The sequence below is a fragment of the Rattus norvegicus genome, chromosome 2, assembly GCF_021556685.1.
Source record: "Rattus norvegicus strain SHRSP/BbbUtx chromosome 2, alternate assembly SHRSP_T2T, whole genome shotgun sequence".
Classification (NCBI taxonomy): domain Eukaryota; kingdom Metazoa; phylum Chordata; class Mammalia; order Rodentia; family Muridae; genus Rattus; species Rattus norvegicus.
Genome location: NC_141535.1, coordinates 86,239,131 through 86,250,162, shown reverse-complemented (window position 1 = coordinate 86,250,162; position 11,032 = coordinate 86,239,131). Strand labels below are relative to the sequence as shown.

The 11,032-nt window shown below is 42.0% G+C and overlaps 1 long non-coding RNA gene across 1 annotated transcript; it reads left to right on the top strand.

The window, feature by feature from the left end:
• The first annotated feature begins 7,891 nt into the window (after positions 1–7,891).
• LOC147996144 (uncharacterized) lies at positions 7,892–10,177 on the top strand. The gene is made up of 3 exons (XR_015674293.1): positions 7,892–8,027; positions 8,937–9,545; positions 9,972–10,177. It is a non-coding gene; the product is annotated as an uncharacterized LOC147996144 (long non-coding RNA).
• The last annotated feature ends 855 nt before the right edge of the window (positions 10,178–11,032 follow it).

Sequence of the window (11,032 nt, the reverse complement as noted above, 5' to 3'; positions counted from 1 at the left end):
GAAGGTCCTAGAAACTTCTGTGCATGATGTACTTTTAAGAGCCACAAAATGGGGAACACATTCATCCACAAAACAGAATTTAGGGCTAGACAGATGTCTTAGCAGTTAAGAGGACTGGTTACCTTACAAAAGATCTGGAGTTAATTCCAAGCACACATGTGGCTGCTCACAAATGTCTGTAACCCTGGTTCCAGAGGCTCAGACAATTTCTTAGACATGCACACTATTAAAACAACCATACACATAAAATTGTCTACTCTTTAAGTGTTCACCTATATAAACCTATGAAGGCATTCTCATTCATTATACCATAGTCATCATAGCTGCCTTGACACTTGGATCCTAGATATGTAAAAGTCTATTGAGAAGTCTTAGCAGTTCTTACTAAGGACAAGCTCACACAAACAAAGAATGTGAAATCAAATCACTGTTCTCAGAACAGATTAAAACACCTGTTTCCAAAACAACAGAGAGGAATGTAAGAACATGCACAGAGTGGAGTATATCAATCAGTGACCACTGTTTGCTACTTCATAGCCTAAGAATGTTCTAGAAGCCATCTGTAGGATGACATCATTATGCAGGTAAAGGAAGGTACAAGATAGAATGAGGCCTACCATTGGGCGAGAAGGAAGGATGAGTGGGAGAAAAGGTTTAAAGAGGAGGAGGAGACTAGAGGGAAGCAGCTGAGAGAACATGGAGGCGGATGTTAAGATTCTTCTCTGCACATTTACAAGTTGTTATGAATAGTCTTAAGGGATTTTGTATGTCTAGATGAGCCAATTATATCTTATCAATTGGATCAGAGGTTATTGTGTAGTGTGTTCTTTCACGTGGAGATTTAATTGAGTTCAAGAGAGTGTGTGGTGGCTGGACACACTGGGCTGCCATGGAATTGGGATGTGTATGTCTGGCATGGTGGCAACCTGCATTGGGAACTAAATTGTTGCCAGGTTTAGAGAATAGCCATCAGCAGTGTAATATGGGATGGATCTAAGTGGGTCAGACGCTTTGCTGGCTGAGATGAAAATATCTAACAGATGTCTTGTGGCACTATGGTGCCCCCGGCTTTAGTGCAGATTAAAAGAAACCTCCTTTTTTAACATAATGCAACAGCCATCCCTGAATTTCTTATAGTTCTCATGCAGTCCTTACTCAGGAGCTGAGTACCTTTGCTGGCTTTCTTGAAGCCACAACGGTGTTTTGGTGTTTCTTGTGGCACTGCCAGCATGATCCACTCACAGCCATGGTTCTCCACCTTACACTTTCCTTACCTTGCTAATGGTAGGTAGTTCCTTAGAGTTTTTGATTTTTTTTGAAGGCATCTACTTCTTTTTCTGAAACTTTTTAAAATGATTTATTTATGTATGTGAGTACACTGTTGCTGTCTCCAGACACACCAGAAGAGGGCATCTGATCCTATTACAGATGGCTGTGAGCTACCACGTGGTTGCTGGGAATTGAATTCAGGACCTCTGGAAGAGCAGTCAGTGCTCTAAACCACTGAGCCATTTCTCCAGCTCTTTCTGGGGCGTTTCATGGAGTTTTTCTTCTTTCTTCAGTATTGTAGAGAAGAGGGATCTTGTAGAGAAGCACACTCTTCTAAATATTCTCCATTTCCATACTATTGTGCCAGAAACTTGGAGATGAATGCATTTCCTTCCCAATGTGCTTTACTCATGCATGCTCACAAAGTTTATTGATCCACCCAAAGGAATAGAAAGATAACACTATCACATACTAAGATATTGTAAAGACCAAATTACAGCCCATGGAAATGCATGGTATTTATACCTCCCCCAAAGATGAGATATGGTAAAAATAAACCACTGTTAGGAACTCATAGATTGTTGATCAGTTCAGCACAGCAGAAGATGGCAACCTAAAGAAGAGTATATTAAAGAAAGGGGGAGGGGTAGAGAGATGCTCAGATGTATGCAGACTGGGTTCATTTTCCAGCAAGAAGAGGTGGACAGAAGGAAAAGTCACAGCACTGTGCTTGCTCGTGCCCCATCCAAGTATGGACTAGCAAGTCAGGATTTGCTGGATAGTCTCCAATTTTCAGGCTCCTTCCTAGGGATGTTAAAAATAGAGCAATTGATTTCTGTCTCATTTTAGTGTGACTAAAAACTGACTTCTCACTTGCCTCCCTTAGACAACCAATGGGAAGGGCTGACATCTTGAATGGTGAGATCCAGCCAATAAGAATAGGCTACAGTCTAAGGGATAGATTCCTGTAACATGTTATAAAAGTCATTGAAATTCTAGCTGGAGAGGTTGCCGTGATTCTTAACGCCTAGTATCAATAAGCATTGTAAGGCCTATGAATAAAAAACATGGATAGGAAATTTAAAAAGAAAAAAAGGAAAACAACAGAACCACAAACATGCTTCAAATGTAAGACCTACGTTAAGGGTCTGAATGAGAATTCAGATAAGTAAACAAAATGTCAGAATAATAACTGCAAATATATGCAAGAACCATAGAAATCAAACACATAATAAGGTATGAATAGCACTGGATGTGGCTTAAAATGCTGTACTGCAAGATCCAATATCACATGAGACAAAAGGAAGCTTTCACAATCAAAATGGCTGCCAGGTTATAACTATTGTGTAATAAAAGAATAAGGAGATTGAAAGACCCCCAGAGCGGGGAGACCCTCACTCAAGTCTCGGGATGATGCGACCCCCCAAGAACTCACGTGAGACCGTCCTTGCTGTAATAAACATGAGGTTTATTGATAGGAACCAGTGCACTGGGGTCGAGACTCATATCCCATGCAGGGGCAGTGGAGTTCGACCCCGAAAGGCTGGGAGAAAGGGTATTTAAAGGGAGAAACCACAACCTGAGGGGGCAGGGATGGTGTCATTGGAAAGTGTCGAGAATACTAATGAAAAATCACAAGGAGGAGCTTCCTGTTCCTCAAGATTGTTAAATTTTATGGTCCATCAGTTCCTGGGAGGAGCTTCCTGTTTCTCAAGATTATTCTCTAAGATTTTAATCTAACTTTATGGTCAGCTAGTACAGGTAGAGGGCAGGGTCTGAAATTTGAGGTATTTGGGGCTTTTTTAAACTTCTGACTTCTTAGCTGCATTTTTTATTCTTTCAGAGACAGGGAATATATTCTATGGAGGTCTGAGGAAAGGGGGTTCCTCAGAGGGTCCATGCTGAGACATCCCTTCCCACTGAGGGACCAGCTACACAGTTGTGGCGGTATTGTATAGAATAAAGTTTATTCAGGGCCTGGAGATGGGAGTTAAGATGGTAGAGAAAGAGAGAAGTAGAGAAATAGAAGAGGAGAGGAGGAGAGAAGGAGGTAGAGGTCAGCCTTGAGCACATGAAGAAAAGGGGGGAGGGGAATGGGGAGAGAAGGGACAAAGGGGCAAGAGAGAACAAGAGGAAGAAGGAGCAAGAGCAAGAGAGTGAGGGGGTGGGGGACAAGCAGCCCTTTCTGTAGTGTCAGGCACATCTGGCTGTTGCCAGGCAACTTAGGGGTGGAGCTTACCTGGCTGTTGCCAGGTAACTGAGGGGGTGGAGCTTAGGCAGAATGCTAACAACAACCATATGAAGACACTTAGGAACTTTCTAAAGCCTGTGGGATGCTAGCAGAGAAGGTACTTGAAACCCAGTCTGATGACCTGAAGTGGATCTAGAAGACTCAAGAGTGCTATGAGAGAAACTATTCTCAAATTCATCTGCCCATGCATGGCATGGCATGCATTTCTACATGCAGGGTGAACCTGTTAAGTCTCATGCCGATAAACCCAAAGAGTTTAAGAACTGAAACTAAACAGTAAGCCTTACTTCTGCTGTACTCCTGAGACCCAGAGTCTCAGACCTCTAATATCATCAAGGTGACTTTGATACTGGCCTCTGGGTGGCTCTGGCTTTCTGTACTGTTGCTCAGATGACACGGGTCAGTTTGTCAGAGCTAGGTGATGCCCTCAAAGAACTTATGAACCTCCACTAGTGCCATGCGCCTTTTCTGCCAGAAATGAAGAACTTCCTGGTGATGTGTGTGAAGCCCGCAGAGGTCCTGAAGCACTCTACCTGGGAGAGATTCTCCAGGGGAAGACTTTCTTGTCCTTGTACCACATTTGATGAGAGAGATATCTGATTGTTGTAATCTTTATTGACAGCATGGCATTGAAGAAATGCTTTTGTGGATAAATTGAACAGTCTCAAAAACCAGGTCTCTTGTAAATATACTACTGTGTGACACCTCACAGCCCACTGGCTACACACTCTGTGTTTCTTTTTTCAGGCTCAAGGAAAATTTTTTGGGGGTAGTGAATCCATACAAATCTGATTTCAGAGAGAGAGGGTGAGATGTCAAAGATAACAAAACGGTGCTGGATTCTTTTTTTCTTTTTTTCATGTCAAGCCAGGAGAGGAAGAGAGGAAGAGAGGAAGAGAGGAAGAGAGAATGAGAGAGAGAGAGAGAGAGAGAGAGAGAGAGAGAGAGAGAGAGAGAGAGAGAGAGAGTGGAAGAGCAGACGGTGCTGGATTCTTGACTGGCCTCCAACAACTAAAGACTTTCCTTTTCAGACCAAGTGTATCTATCAATTACAAAACATAATAGAAACATCATGAAGGTGCCAGTTCACAGGTCTCTGTCCAGGATCTTGACCCACAAAAAATAGGACATGCAGCAATCTTTAATTCTTAAGTTAACAAATTTGGTAATATTTTGACACACAGCAACACATTTGGTAATAGTTTGACTCACAGCTTATGATTGGAACATTGAAAAAGACACTGCATACCATAGGGAAATCTGGGTACTAAAATGGATATGTATGTGATAGTTTATAAGTTTCAATGTTATATATCCAAACATAAATGTAAATTTTAAGTACACGGATTACTGTTGTTGATATGTGGGTATGTGGTGATGTTCTAGAGGAACACAGGGGAATGGAAACCACAGGGAGCATGCATCAGGGAAGGACTGCAGAGTTGGAAGCAGGTGGATGAAAGAAGTGTCAGATCTCAGAGGGCACGAAGCTCAGCTTGGAAGAATTCAGGTAAAGTCAGAAAAAAAACCACCACAAGGTCATAACAGAAAACAACAGAGAGGAATCGCAAACAAAATGAACAAATATGGGAAAAACCAGTCCAGAGTGGCAAAGAGAAGAATTGTTCCCCACAAAGCAATGCCAACAAGTTTCTAATCAACAACACATGCTGTCATTAACAACAGGATACTATGAAAAATTTGATCTGTCTGATCAGACCTGCAACCAGGGGCAGTGGTCCAACCTAGGTCAGCACAGCATCTCCAGGTCAGCAGCTTCCCCTGTCTCCCAAACAGCCCAAGTCAGCTCCCTTCTTGCCCCACCACCCACTGTGCACCGTCTCTCAGATCTGAAGGAGAAGCATTTCAGTCAGACATGTGCTCTGGTCAATCATGATTCAGATTTCTCATACTCTTGGTCTTCTCTTCCTACTGGCTCCTTCTCTTCTTTCTTCTCCCTTGTGACCCCTTTCAACCCCAAGGTCCATAACTTATATTCCACCTTTCTTTATTCTTCCCAGTAATTGTTTGTAGCCATTTTTATTTAACTAATTGTTTCAGATGGGGAGTAAAGTTTGTACAACAAAGGCTGCTATAGATGGGAATTTTCTCTTCTTGGGGCAACCAGGTCTTGGGGTACATAACATATGAATACAAACATCACCAGACCAAACCCCAACATGTGTATATGTGTATACATGTATGCTTGTGTCTGTTACATGGAAACCTACCTGAGAGGGTACTGACTCATCTGTCAGCTGCCAATCCTTAAGGATGCAGCATTCATTCACAGCTGCTGTTCTGCAGTCTCCATTTCCTCCTTGTAGGACTATTTAATTCAGGAGGATGAGGTGCTACCATGGTACAGGTACAAACTGTACATGCAGGTTCCAAGAGAGAGTCTCATTCAGCAGGATAATAGTAACCCAGGCATAGTTGTGGAAAAGTCTACCAGAAGCTGAGTTCTTAGGCCAAATATGTTTGTTTAGACTCTGCTGACAAATTTATCTATTACCTCTAATAAGATAGTTTGTATATCTTGTTCATTTAATTTCCCCTTTGAAACACTCTCCATTAGGAAGTAATGTTTGCCAAATGACTTCAAAATCTATGCTTATAGCCTAAAGTAGCTGTGAGTACTTAATTTTCCGGCTGAGGATCTGGGTTTGGTTTCCAACAAGCACATGGTGGCTCTCAAGCACAAGTAGTAGTAGTTCTAGAGGATCAGAGCCCTTATTCTGACATGCTCAGGCTCATGCACAAAAAAAAAATGTGTGTGTGTGTGTGTGTGTGTGTGTGTGTGTGTGTGTGTGACACACACACAGAATTGCTCTTATAAAATTTAAAGAAAAATATATAATTAGAAATTTTCCATTGGGCATTGTGGTGCTCAACTTTAATCCCATCACTCAGGAGGTAGTAGGTGGTAGATCTCTGAGTTAGAGGCCGACCTGGTCTACAGATTCAGGTCCAGAACTGATAGGACTACACAGAGAAAACCTGTCTGGACTAAACCAAGAAAAGAAAATTAAATGATAAGTTTATACTTTAGAAAAGGAATTGATATTTGAAGGTAATATTTCCTCCCTTTAAAATTATACATACAAAATACATGATTAAATACATGCTAAAAGTCATGCTAAAAATATGATTCTGAAAAATCCAGTAAAGTAGACTGTTTGCTCATGCAGTTTTCAAGGGCCCCTGTGCCCACACATACTGAGCTAATACCACTACCACAGATACATTGTAGGCCCCTTCATTAGCACACCTCTCCTCAGGAAACCCATAGACATACTGGCAGTATCGTTTTTGTACTGTCTCTGAAGACATACTTCTGTTAACCGTGTAGGATTCTCTTGTCATTACTGCCTCTTTCTTTACCACAGAATGCGAGGTATTCATTTCCCTCATACATTATAATGTAAATATATTATATACCTGTCACCTACTATGACTCAACTCATGATCAATCATTTCAAGGAAGTAATCACAAGAAAAAAAAACACAGAGAAAAATGTGAGTGGCTTATGGTGAGAGAAAATGAAATATGAATTTCCCAGTGTCTCTGTTCAGAAATCGCTTTCTTGAGAATCAGTGTCTCTCATCCAAGTACTAAGATGTATAGGGTTTGCAAATGATTTGTCCTCAGCAATGACAGATACAGGAGTAATAAGTCCCAAGAAAAGACAGGAGGGCACATATATCCATGCTGCAAGGTGAGTTCCTAGCTCATTTTGTTTTCCCAGGAAAGTATTTCTGAGACCATGATATTCAGGGGATAATATCTTTGTGTCCCTGACACCACAAGACTGTGTTTGGTTCTCCCGTGTTGGCTGTCTTCAGCGTCACACACTAAAATCAAGGCCTCCTGACTTCATGGAACCTGTCCATCACCCAGCTCAATTCCTTCTTTTCATTTCAATAGATGAGTAGTTGCCACTAAGTGGCTGCCATCGGAGCCTGTCTTGAAAACTCATTTGAAAGGCTTAGCTATGACTTCTCAAGGTAGTGTTTTGTAGTTGTCTCAAAGTAAAAATTGAGTCAAAATGAAGTTCTTATAATTAGCAGAGCTGAGTGTGAAACCACAGTAAAGTGACCCAAAAAAGCTAGTAAATTTAATAAACTTTACTGTAAACATCTTAGTTGCGAGCAGAGGATTTTAAAAGTAGGCGGATTTTGACTGACTGCCTCCCTCTAGCGGCAGAGACTGAGTGTTTCTATCCTTTTCCAGCACCACACAGGATTCAGCGATTCTTGGATCGCTATTACACAGACTTATGGGAAATGTAGTCTCCCTCAATGTGACAGACTTATGGGAAATGTAGTCTCCCTCAATGTGACAGACTTATGGGAAATGTAGTCTCCCTCAATGTGACGTAACAAGCAAGGGAAGCCTAGGCTTCCTTTGAGTTCTCTCTGCTCATGTTTAGCCCTTCACAGCCAGTCCTCCAATTTGGACTCAAGTTTCTTACTACCCTGCTGGGGTTGGATCTTTGAGGTGAAGGTTGGTCCAGGTTGCCGTGCAGCCCACCAGGCCTGAGGGATTGTGCAGGGTGGGCAGGTAGTTCCATCTTTGAAGGAGTTGTCATGGGGCATCTAGGAAGTAGGGAGTGAAAGACCCCCAAACTTGGGGAGACTCTCGCTCCAGTCACGGGTTGAGGTGCCCCCAAGAAACGGGAGTAGCCAGTCTTGATGTAACAGCAAGAGGTAGCGTTTATTAACGAGATCCCGGACCGACACGTATCTCACACAGGAGACAGAGGAATCGGCCCTGAGCCTCTTCAGGCATGGGTTTATATAGGAGAAGCCAGGGGGTTTCACGTGCTTATCAGCAAGGGAAATGGGTACAAGGTCTCATCTGCAAGCAGTACGTGCGGGCTGGGGTGTTCTCAATATAGTAGAACGTCTTATCTTTATCTGTAGAGCAGGGAGTCCATCCGTCCGGATGGCCCTCTTCCTGGAACAATCCCTTGACCTTGTTTTTAGGCTTGGCCGGGCACATCTCAGGCCAGCTCTGTCCTGTCCCCTTATCTGCTGTTCTTTTGCAGTTTTTATGAAGTTTTTATTTTAACTCTTCAGGAGAACCTCTCTTTGGAGGGGCTGTTCTAACCAAGCTGGGCTACTGAGTCAGGATTTAAATCAGCACTGGGGAGAGGGCGACAGCGACGGTTCTGGGAGCAGCCATCAGTCTGCTGCTGCTTCAGTCCATCCAAGAATCTCCTTGGCATGACTGGTCGGCGGCTGCCTGCCCCCTGAAGCCTGCTCTCTCAGGGAGCTCTCTTTCCAGCTTGGCTGTGGAAAATCTGCTCGCAACTAAGATGTTTACAGTAAAGTTTATTAAGCTGGTACTAGCTGACTCACTCCCATCTAGCTGTAGTCAGGTTTCTCAGCAAAATGTTTTACTGTTCTTCAGACCTTAAAAGACATCAAAGAATTCACTCTGAGGAGAGGCCCTATGAGTGTGAGGAATGTGGCAAAGCCTTTCCCAGTCCTTCAGACGTTACTCAACATGCAAGAACCCATAAGAGAATGAAGCAATATACCTGTGACGAATGTGGCGAGTGCGTTACTATTCAGACAACATTTTCTGACCTCCGTAAAATTCGTCTTGAGGGAAATCCGTCTGAATGTGAGAGATGTCGAAAGACCTTTCAAAGGTTCTTAATGTAAAGCATGCAAGAGTGTTCAGACAGCTATCCTTCACATGGGAAGGACATGGCAGATGTTTTATGTATCATTCAGCTGTTGCTCAACCACAAGCAATTCACACCTGAGAGAAACCCTACACATGTGCAGAAAAGGCCGAGGGTTCATTTGTTCCTCATGTCTGTATGAACATTGGAGAATTCATTCTGATGAGGAAGCCTTCAAAAGCAATGTGTGCGACAAGTCCTTTACCTGTTCTTCACACCCTAAGTATCCCAAAGACTTCATATTGTCGAGACACTCTCCATGTACAAACACTATGCCTAAGCCTTGAATGATAATTCAAGTCTTCATCATCGCCAAAGAATTGACACAGGTGAGAACACCCATAGATGCAAATGTCCTTGTTAGCTGTAGACAGCCATGCATATGATGATACAGCCTAGCATTTCCTGGGGGACTCTCAATTAGGTATTTGACTCAGTCAGATTAGCCTGTAGGCATATTTTGGGGAGCATTTTCTTGATTGCTACGTGGTGTGCGTTAGTCTACCCAAGGGTCAGGAGTGCCATTCCATAGCAAGTGTCCCTGGGTTACACAGAAATCTGGGTGAAGGAGCAGATCCAAATATGGAGCAAGCAGGCATATTTCCTCTACAGCAGTGCCTCTCAACTTTCCTAATGCTGTGACCCCAATGCAGTTTTTCATCTTGTGGTGACCCCCAACCATAAAATTATTTTCATTGCTACTTCTAAACTGTAATTTTGATGTTGTTATGAATCATAATGTAAATATCTCGTAGACAGATGATCTACCAAAGGAGTCACAACCCACAGGTTGAGAACAACTGCTCTATGATTTCTGCTTTAGTTCCTGCTCTGGCTTCCCAGGATGATGAGCCTTTAAGCTTCAAGGTGAAATGTGTCTTCCTCTAAGTTGTTTGGGGTCATGACATTTGCAATGGGAAGAGAAAGCAGAATAAGACAGCAATAAATGTGTGAAAGATTTTCACTCCTCCTTATACTTGAGTTGTCACCAGACTCTATACACGAGATAGTGTCACACAGCCTTTAGGTTTGTTCAAACTTCACTGGACACCAGAGCATTCACAAGGAAAACCAAAAAGGTATTGGAAAACTATTGAACAATTCTAATCTGCAGCATTATTTACATAATTGTTTTATATGACAACCATGTAGTCCTTATCACTATGGTTATATAGTATTGTTTCAGGTCAAGTAATAAACATTTGATGGTTCTTTCTTCATAAGTTGCTTTGCTTAGAGTTGTGGCAATGACTTAGGTGTTTTTCTAGTTCTTTGTCATTGGAATTTTGCAATAAATTATACTGAATGTATTGAATGCTTTTATTACTCTAGGTGTTTTTACAAAGTGAGCTCTGCAAATCTCAGAACATGTCTTTCTGCCTTCCTATAAGTGATGCTTTTTGGTATTTTCAAATTTTGCTTATAAAAAAGCCCTTCACTTCTTTTGTTAGGGTTATTTCTGGATGTCACCTTGAAAAAGCTTTCTAAACTAGGTGCTATCTGTCCTAATTACTTCCTCTGCGAGCATCTTCTTTTACAGAGGCAAATATTGGTGTTGATTTTTGTGAACAGCTATTTTACTGATAGTGTTTATCTTTGTATTAATTAGGGATTCTAACGAAGTAGAAAATTTTTTCAACAAAAGCAAATTGGAGAGGAAAGGGCTTTCTTTCTTTCTTTCTTTCTTTCTTTCTTTCTTTCTTTCTTTCTTTCTTTCTTTCTTTCTTTTTTAAATACACTTCCAGGTAACAATCCATCACTTTGTGAAGTCAGGGTAGGAAATGAGGTAGGGCAGGAATTTGGAGGCAGGAACAGT